Here is a 10,031-nt window from a genome sequence, read left to right on the forward strand (position 1 = left end):
CTATTCTTTCCATTCGATCTATCCTAGAGTTCGTACTAGAATAACACCTTAAGACAGAAATCAACCAAAACCCTAATGTCACCTAGATACTCCAATGTCACCTCAAGTATCCCTGGGTATGATTATAGGATATGCATCACACAATCTCAGATGCATCTATTCAACCAACACAAGGAACTTCAAAGAGTGCCCCAAAGTTTCTACCGGAGAGTCAAGACGAAAACGTGTGCCAACCCCTATGCATAAGTTCACAAGGTCACAGAACTTGCAAGTTGATCACCAAAACATACATCAAGTGGATCACGTGAATATCCCATTGTCACCACAAATAAGCACATGCAAGACATACATCAAGTGTTCTCAAATCCTTAAGGACTCAATCCGATAAGATAACTTCAAAGGGAAAACTCAATCGATTACAAGAGAGTAGTGGGGGAGAAACATCATAAGATCCAACTATAATAGCAAAGCTCGTGATACATCAAGATCGTGCCGAATCAAGAACAAGAGAGAGAGAGAGAGAGAGAGAGAGAGATCAAACACATAGCTACTGGTACATACCCTCAGCCCCGAGGGTGAACTACTCCCTCCTGGTCATGGAGAGTGCCGGGATGATGAAGATGGCCACCGGTGATAGATTCCCCTCTCCGGCAGGGTGCCGGAACGGGTCTAGATTGGTTTTCGGTGGCTACGGAGGCTTGCGGCGGTGGAACTCTCGATCTAGGTTATGTTCTAGAAGTTTGGGGACATATAAGAGGTGTTGGCGTCGAGAACAAGTCAGAGGGGTCCACGAGGCAGCCACAAGGCAGGGGGAGCACCCAGGGGGTAGGGCGCGCCCCCACCCTCGTGGTGGCCTCGGGACTCTTCTGGTCCATCTCCGATGCTCCGTGGGCTTCTTCTGGTCCAAAAATGATCTCCGTAAAATTTTAGGTCAATTGGACTCCGTTTGATATTCCTTTTCTGCGATACTCAAAAACAAGGAAAAAACAGAAACTGGCACTGGGCTCTAGCTTAATTGGTCAGTCCCAAAAATCATATAAAATAGCATATAAATGCATATAAGACATCCTAGATGGATAATATAATAGCATGGAACAATCAAAACTTATAGATACGTTGGAGACGTATCAAGCATCCCCAAGCTTAATTCCTGCTTCCCTTTCCTTCCTTCCCGAGTAGGAGCTCATCCGCGACCAGACCCGCCAGCCTCCCTTTCCTTCCTTCTCCTCCCTCCTATAATCCCTCTCTTCCTCTGGTCTCTCACCTCTCAAACCTTCTCTATTCTCATCTACAGGAGCTTCCGCGTCGCGCCATGGGTGGCCAGGGTGCTCCACGCTGTGCCCAATCTCACAGGAGACCACCGTAACTCACAGGAGACCACCGTGGCTGCCCCGAAGCTCCACAGCTGCTCGACCACTGGGAGCCCAAGTCCCTCACTGCCCTTTTGCACCTCATCTCCGGCCCTGCTCGTCGGAGCCATGCCTCCCAGTGCCCGCAGCTGCATTGCCGGTCTCCCTCCCAACGGTGCTTCCTCGAGCCTCCCCATGCCGCTCAAGACCGCCGTGTGCCAAGTCCCCGCGTCGCCATCCAGGACCCCGTCGACCTCCCCTCGCCAGATCCAGTACTCCACCTCGCCTCGCCGTCCCCGTCACCAAGTTCGGCCACCGTCATCACCCCTGCATCCTATGCTTCGAGAAGGAGGACGAGCGCTCACCCGCGTGTGTTGACCGCGTCCCGCTGCATCGACCACAACCCACAAGTCGGCCTCTTCACCCGCTCGCCCGCTAGGCCGGCCTGCCTTGGCCTCTCCATCGATCTGGGCTTGGCACATGGTGAGGAACCCACAGACCTCCGCCCAGTCCGCCCCAGTTTTGGCTCGTTCAATGTTTTTTTTCTGCCGAACGAATTTAACTATTTATCCAGGAGTTTATGGATTTGTAGAAAAAACACTCATGTTCATGCATATCATATCTCCACAACCGTGCATCGGTTTAAAATGTTTTAAATATGAAAAATGCTTAGAATTTCATCTAGCTTCACAATATGCCACTTTCATTCATGCTAAAATGTTTAAATGTGCTGTTTGATTTAATTTGCTAAATACCATGCTAAAATGATTTATTTCATAACTAAAATAACCGTAGCTCCGCTTTAAATAAACTTTATATGTAAATGGGGTGGAATAATGCATAGTTTAACATGGTGGCATTACTTTGCATGTTTAACAACTCTAAAATATGGTTCAGGGCAGAACAATACCAAATCCAAAATATGCACATGGGGATTTTCTGGAATTGTTGTTTGTCATTTCGGCCTCATTTAAACTTTCCTAAATAGTTACTTACTTATGTTTCACCTCTTGCCGTGTTAACCAACATTTAATCTTATCTTGTTCATAATTAAGAGCGAACTAAATAATTGAACGTGGTGTCTCGTCAATATGCAACTCATTGCATATTGAGTTCCACTTAATTTGTAGTATTGTTTGTTGCACTTTGCCATGCCATGACTCATTAAACTGGACATGCATCATACTTGGTTGTGCATCATGCCATGTTTATGTGATGTTTGTTTACCATGTCGTTTTCTTCTTTCCAGTTGCGCTTCTCCTTGATAGTTCTGGTTGCATTGCGATTGTGAGGATCCGTTCGACTACGTTGGTACGTCTACTTCATGGACTCGGTCTTCTTCCTAGCGGGATTTCAGGCAAGGTGACCATCACCTTGGATCTCACTACTATCTTCGCTTTGCTAGTTGTCTCGATGCTATCGCTATGTCGCGCTACCTACCACTTGTTTATCAAGCATCCCAAATTGCCATGATAGCCTCTAACCTTTCATCCTTCCTATCAAACCATTGTTTGGCTATGTTACCGCTTTGCTCAGCCCTCTTATAGCATTGCTAGTTGGAGGTGCAGTGCAAGTTGTTCCATGTTGGGACATGGATATTTTGGGATATCACAATATCTCTTATTTAATTAATGCACATATATACTTGGTAAAGGGTGGTAGGCTCGGCCTTTTGCCTGGTATTTTGTTCCACTCTTGCCACCCTAGTTTCTGTCATACCAGTGTTATGTTCCTTGATTTTGCGTCCCTAACACGATGAGGGTTTATGGGCCCCTCTTGACAGTTCGCTTTGAATAAAACTCTTCCAGCAATGCGCAACATTGGTTTTAACATTGGCCATAATAATATTGAACTAAATAATTAATTGGCATAGGGCGTCACGAACCCGAGGATTCTTTTCTACATAAATAGGGGGCCAGTGTTGATGGTGTTGGTCCCAAACTAGAGCCCCTTGCAGCGCCGCCACGGGGAAACTCGAGGACTGGTTTTAGTTGTACGGATTGCTCATCCGGACATGGCCTGAGGCGAGATGCGCGTGGCTACTATTAGGGTGTCGGCACGCCAGGAGGTCTTGCTGGATTAGTTTTACCATTGTCGAAATGTCTTGTGCACTGGAGTTCCGAGTCTGATCGGAGGGTCCCGCAATGGAGGATTGTCTCCACGGATCATGAGCTTGTCACGGGCCAAGTTGGGACACCCCTGCAGAGTTTGAACTTTCGAGAGCCCTACCCGGGGTTATGTGGAAGATGGGAATTTGTTAATATCCGGTTGTAGTGAACTTGAAGTAAACTCAATTAAAATACACCAACCGCGTGTATAACCGTGACTGCATCTTTTTGAGTGAGTCGAGAAGAGAACACTGTGGGATTATGTTTGAACGTAAGTAGTTCAGGATCACTTCTTGACCATTACTAGTTTGTGACCGTTTGCGTAGTTTCTCATCTAATCTTGTACTTGTAAGTTAGCCACCATACAATGCTTAGACGCTAGCTACAACCTCACCACTTATCCATTCCATACCCATTAAGCTTTGCTAGTCTTGATACCCATGGTAATGGGTTTGCTGAGTCCTCGTGGCTCATAGATTACTACAACAACAGTTGCAGGTACAGGTAATGCGATGCTCTGACGTGAGAGCGATGCTTGATTTTTTGGAGTTCTTCCTCCGCTTCTTCTATCAAGGGAATAGGTTCTGGGTCAGGAGCGTGGGATTAGAAGGGTGGATGTCATTCTTCTTTTTTGTTTGATTTCATCCGTAGTCGGATCTTGCTCTTTTGTATGATGATTGCTATGTATTGATGAACTGTTGTATTGATGTTGTAGCTTGTGGCGAGTGTAAGCCTTTATCTTGTATTCTCATCTATTCAGTACATGGTATGTTGTAATGATATCCACCTTGCTATGCGCTCGAAATGTGGTTGTGTCCCAATCATGAATTCATCACGTGATTGGGATAGAATCACATCTTGGGCGCTACACCGTATCATGTACCTCCTTATTTTCACGATTCTGGAGTGTTCCAGAAGGACTCTTTTATGTGCTCTTCCGGTGTCAAAGTTTGGATAATATTACTTTCAACGTTGATAGGCGTACCTGAGATATAATGCTTTATTCATTGCCCATTGACAACCTTCGGGTTAGTACCTTCGGAGTTATTTATTTTGATGGCTCCAGACCGGCAGACCTCCTCGACGATGTATGGGCCTTCCCATTTCGAGAGGAGCTTTCCTGGAAAAAATCTAAAACGAGAGATGTACAAAAGATCATATTCTCCAACTTTAAAATCACGCTTTTGGATTCTTTTGTCATGCCATCTTTTAACTTTTTCTTTGAATAACTTTGCATTCTCATAAGCTTGGGTTCTCCATTCATCTAAGGAGCTTATATCAAATAATCTATTTTCACCAGCAAGTTCGAAATCATAATTGAGTTCTTTAACTTCCCAATATGCTTTATGTTCTAACTCAAGAGGCAAATGACAAGCTTTTCGATAGACCATTTTATAAGGAGACATACCTGTAGGATTTTTATATGATGTTCTATAAGCCCAAAGTGCATCATCTAATTTCTTAGACCAATTCTTCCTGGACCTATTAACAGTCTTTTGCAAAATCAATTTTATTTCTCTATTGCTAAGTTCAACTTGACAACTAGACTGAGGATGATAGGGTGATGCAATTATATGGTTAACATCATACTTAGCAAGCATCTTACCAAAAGCACCATGAATAAAGTGTGAACCACCATCAGTCATGGAATATCTAGTGACTCCAAACCTTGGGAAAATAACTTCCTTAAGCATTTTAATAGAGGTGTTGTCATCAACACTACTGGTTGGAATAGCTTCTACCCATTTAATAACATAATCAACAACAACCAAAATATGTGTATACCCATTAGAGAAGGAAAAGGTCCCATGTAATCAAATCCCTAAACATCAAATGGTTCAACAACAAGTGAATAATTCATAGGCATTTCTTGATGCTTACCGATATTACCTATTCTTTGACATTCATCACAAGAAGAGACAAACTTACAGGCATCCTTGAAGAGAGTAGGCCAATAAAATCCAGATTGCAATACCTTGTGAGCAGTTCTATCTCCAGTGTGATGCCCTCCATAAGCCTTGGAGTGACATTTCCGTAGGAGTTGTCCCTGTTCATGCCCAGGTACACAACATCTAATAATACCATCTACTCCTTCTTTATAAAGATGTGGGTCATCCCAAAAGTAATGTCTTAAATCATGGAAGAATTTTTTTTCTTTTGCTGGTATGTAAAGCTAGGTGGTAGGTATTTAGCAACAATGTAATTAGCATAGTCAGCATACCAAGGAGTACTATTAGCAAGGAAAACTATCATCAATAGGTAGTGGGTCATCAAGCACATTTTCAAGCCTAGACAAATTATCAGCTACGGGGTTCTCAGCTCCTTTTCTATCAATGATATGTAAATCAAATTCTTGTAACAAGAGAACCCAACGAATATGTCTAGGTTTAGCTAGCATCTTTCTTTTCCATAAGATATTTAATAGCAGCCTGGTCTGTGTGAACAATTACTTTGGAATCAACAATATAAGGTCTAAATTTATCACAAGCAAATACCACTGCTAAGAATTCTTTTTCAGTAGTAGCATAATTTCTTTGAGCACTATCTAGAGTTTTACTAGCATAATGATAACATTAAGTTTCTTATCAACTCTTTGTCCTAGAACAACACCAACAGCGTAATCACTAGCATCACACATAATTCCAAAAGGCAAGTTCCAATCAGGTGGTTGAACAATAGGTGCAGATATTAATGCTTTCTTGAGTGTTTCAAAGGCTTCAAGATAATCATCATAAAAAACAAAAGGTATATCCTTTTGCAAAAGATTAGTAAGAGGCCAAGGAAACTACGAATACCTTTGATAAATTTTAGAAAAGTCTTTGATAAATCTCCTATAGAAACCAGCATGACCAAGGAAACTACGAATACCTTTGATGTCCTTAGGACATGGCATTTTATGACCCAAGACAATGCCTTCATTAACCATAAAGTGGCACTTCTCCCAATTCAAGACAAGATTTGTTTGTTCACATCTCTGCAAAACTCGCTCAAGATTGCTTAAAAAATCATCAAAAGACATCCCATAAACAGAAAAGTCATCCATAAAAACCTCAACAATCTTTTCACAAAAGTCAGAGAATATAGCAGTCATACATCTTTGAAAGGTAGCAGGTGCATTACATAAACAAAAAGGCATACGTCTATAAGCATAAGTTCCAAAGGGACAAGTAAAAGTAGTCTTTTCTTGATCAGGTTGAGAAACATGTATTTGTGAAAAGCTAGAGTATCCATCTAGGAAGCAAAAGTGTGTGTGCTTAGATAATCTTTCAAGAATTTGATCAATAAAAGGCAAATGGTAATGATCTTTCCTAGTTGCTTTGTTTAATTTTCTGTAATCAATTACCATTCTATAGCCTATAACAATTCTTTGTGGAATAAGTTCATTCTTATCATTAGGAACAATAGTAATACCTCATTTCTTAGGGACACAATGAACATGACTTACCCATCTACTATCAGCTATAGGATAGATTATACCTGCTTCCAGAAGTTTTAAGATTTCCGTTCTTACCACTTCCTTCATTTTTGGATTCAACTGACATTGGTGATCAACAACGGGTTTAGCATCAGTTTCTATATTAATTTTGTGCTGACATAGAGTGGGACTAATGCCCTTTAAATCATCAGGAGTATATCCAATAACAGCCTGGTGCTTCCTTAGAACTTTCAATAATCTTTCTTCTTCATGTTCTAAAAGGTTAGCACTAATAATAACAGGATATATCTTCTTTTCATCAAGATAAGCATATTTCAAAGTGTCTGGCAATTGTTTTAATTCAAACACAGGATCGCCTTTAGGTGGAGGAGGACCTCCTAGAGTTTCAATAGGCAAATTGTGTTTAAGCAGAGGACGTTGTTCAAAGAAAACTTTTCTATTTCATTTCTTTCATGCATATGTAAATCATTTTCATGGTCTAGCAAATATTGTTCTAAAGGATCAGTCAGTGGAACAGCAATAGAAGCAAGACCAATTAATTCATCCTTACTAGGCAATTCTTTTTCATGATCATTTCTACTAAACTTGGAAAAAATAAACTCATGAGACTCATCACCAAAGCTAACACCAACAATTTGTTTTTTTACAATCTATCTTAGCATTAACTGTATTCAAAAAGGTCTACAAAAGATAATGGGACAACAGTCATCTTGTGGGGAACCAAGAACAAGAAAATCAGTAGGGTATTTAATTTTCCCACACAAGACTTCAACATCCCGAATAATCCCAATTGCTGATATGGCGTCTCTATTAGCAAGTTTAATAGTAACATCTATTTCTTCTATCTCAGCAGGTGCTATGTCTTTCATGATTTCTTCATATAAAGTGTAAGAATAGCACTCACACTAGCACCCATGTCACATAAACCATGATAACAGTGATCTCCTATTTTAACTGAAATAACAGGCATGTCAACAACAGGTCTATGTTTATCTCTTTTATCAGGTTTAGCAATTCTAGCAGCTTCTTCACAGAAGTGAATAACCTGCCCATCCATGTCTTCTTCCAAGAGATCTTTAACCATAGCAATACTAGGTTCAACATTAATTTGTTCTTCAGGTTTAGGTGTTGTAATATAGCTTTTGTTAACCACAGTTGAAACTTTAGCATGTTCCTTTATCCTAACAGGAAAAGGTGGTTTCTCAATATAAGTAGAAGGAACAACTGGATCAACATTATAAACTATAGTTTCTTCTTTAACCGGTACTGGTTCTTTAAATTCTTCTTTAATATGTGGGTGATATTTAAACCACTTATCCTTAGGGAGTTCAACATGAGTAGCAAATGATTCACAAAAGGAGGCTACTATCTCGGAGTCAAGTCCATATTTAGTGCTAAACTTTTGAAAAGCATTGGTATCCATAAAAGATTTAACACAGACATACTTAATTTTAATAAATAACTCTTTACCTTTGTCGAGTTCCCAATCTTCAGAGTTGCATTTAATTCTTTCCAAAAGATCCCACCGGAATTCAATAGTCTTCTTCATAAATGAACCAGCACAAGAAGTATCAAGCATAGTTTGATCATTACGAGAAAGCCGAGCATAAAAGTTATGGATAATAATTTCTCTTGAGAGCTCATGATTGGGGCATGAATAAAACATTGACTTAAGCCTCCCCCAAGCTAGAGCGATACTTTCTCCTTCACGAGGCCAAAAATTATATATATAATTTCGATCACGATGAACTAGATGCATAGGATAAAATTTTTGGTGGAACTCCAATTTCAAATGATTGCAATTCCATGATCCAATATCATCACGTAGCCTATACCATGCCAATGATTTTCCCTTCAAAGATAAAGGGAAAACCTTGTTCATCACTTCATCCCTGGGTAAACCTGCAAGCTTAAACAATCCACAAATTTGTTCCACATATATCAAGTGCATATCAGGATGTTCGGTTCCATCTCCTGCATAAGGATTAGCTAGCAGTTATTCTATCATACCCGAAGGAATTTCATATTCAATATTTTCACTAGGTGCAGTAGGTTGAGGGGTTGCTAATTGTGGTTCTGGACGAGGTGAATCTACCCCGAACAAACTCCTCAAAGGATTGTTTTCCATAGTAACAAGTGACAATAAATTTCAGCACACTATATAAATGTTTCCTTACCAAATTCCACTTACCAAAGGCGCTTCACTCCCCGGCAACGGAGCCAAAAAATAGCCTTGATGACCCACAAGTGTAGGGGATCAATTGTAGCTATTTTCGATAAGTAAGAGTGTCGAACCCAACGAGGAGCAGAAGGAAATGACAAGTAGTTTCCGGTAAGGTATTGTCTGCAAGTGCTGAAATTGTAAGTAGCGAGTAGTTTGATAGCAAGATAATTTGTAAGGAGAAAGTAACGATAATAGTAACAAAAGTGCAGCAAGGTAGCCCAATCCTTTTGAGGCAGAGTATAGGCCAAAACGGTCTCTTATGATAAGCAAAGCGTTCTTGAGGGTACACGGGAATTTCATCTAGCCACTTTCATCATGTTGGTTTGATTTGTGTTCACTACTTTGATAATTTGATATGTGGGTGGACCGGTGCTTAGGTGTTGTTCTTACTTGAACAAACCTCCTACTTATGATTAACCATCCCGCAAGCATCCGCAACTACGATAAAAGTATTAAGAATAAATTCTAACCATAGCATTAAACTTTTGGATCCAATCGGTCCCTTAAGAAATAGCGCATAAACTGGGGTTTAAACTTCTGTCACTCTCGCAACCCACCATCTAATTGCTACTCCACAATGCATTCCCTTAGGCCCAAATATGGTGAAGTGTCATGTAGTCGACGTTCACATGACACCACTAAGGGAATGACAACATACATAGTATCAAAATATCGAACACATACCAAGTTCACATGATTACCTACAACATGATTTCTCCCGTGACCTCAAGAACAAAAGTAACTACTCATAAATGATAAACATGTTCATGATCAGAGGAGTATTAAATAGCATCATGGATCTGAACATATAATCTTCCACCAAATAAACCATATAGTAATCAACTACAAGATGTAATCAACACTACTAGTCACCCACAAGTACCAATCTATAGTTCCGGTAACAAGATTGAACA

Source organism: Triticum aestivum, chromosome 2A, assembly GCF_018294505.1.
Source record: "Triticum aestivum cultivar Chinese Spring chromosome 2A, IWGSC CS RefSeq v2.1, whole genome shotgun sequence".
Classification (NCBI taxonomy): domain Eukaryota; kingdom Viridiplantae; phylum Streptophyta; class Magnoliopsida; order Poales; family Poaceae; genus Triticum; species Triticum aestivum.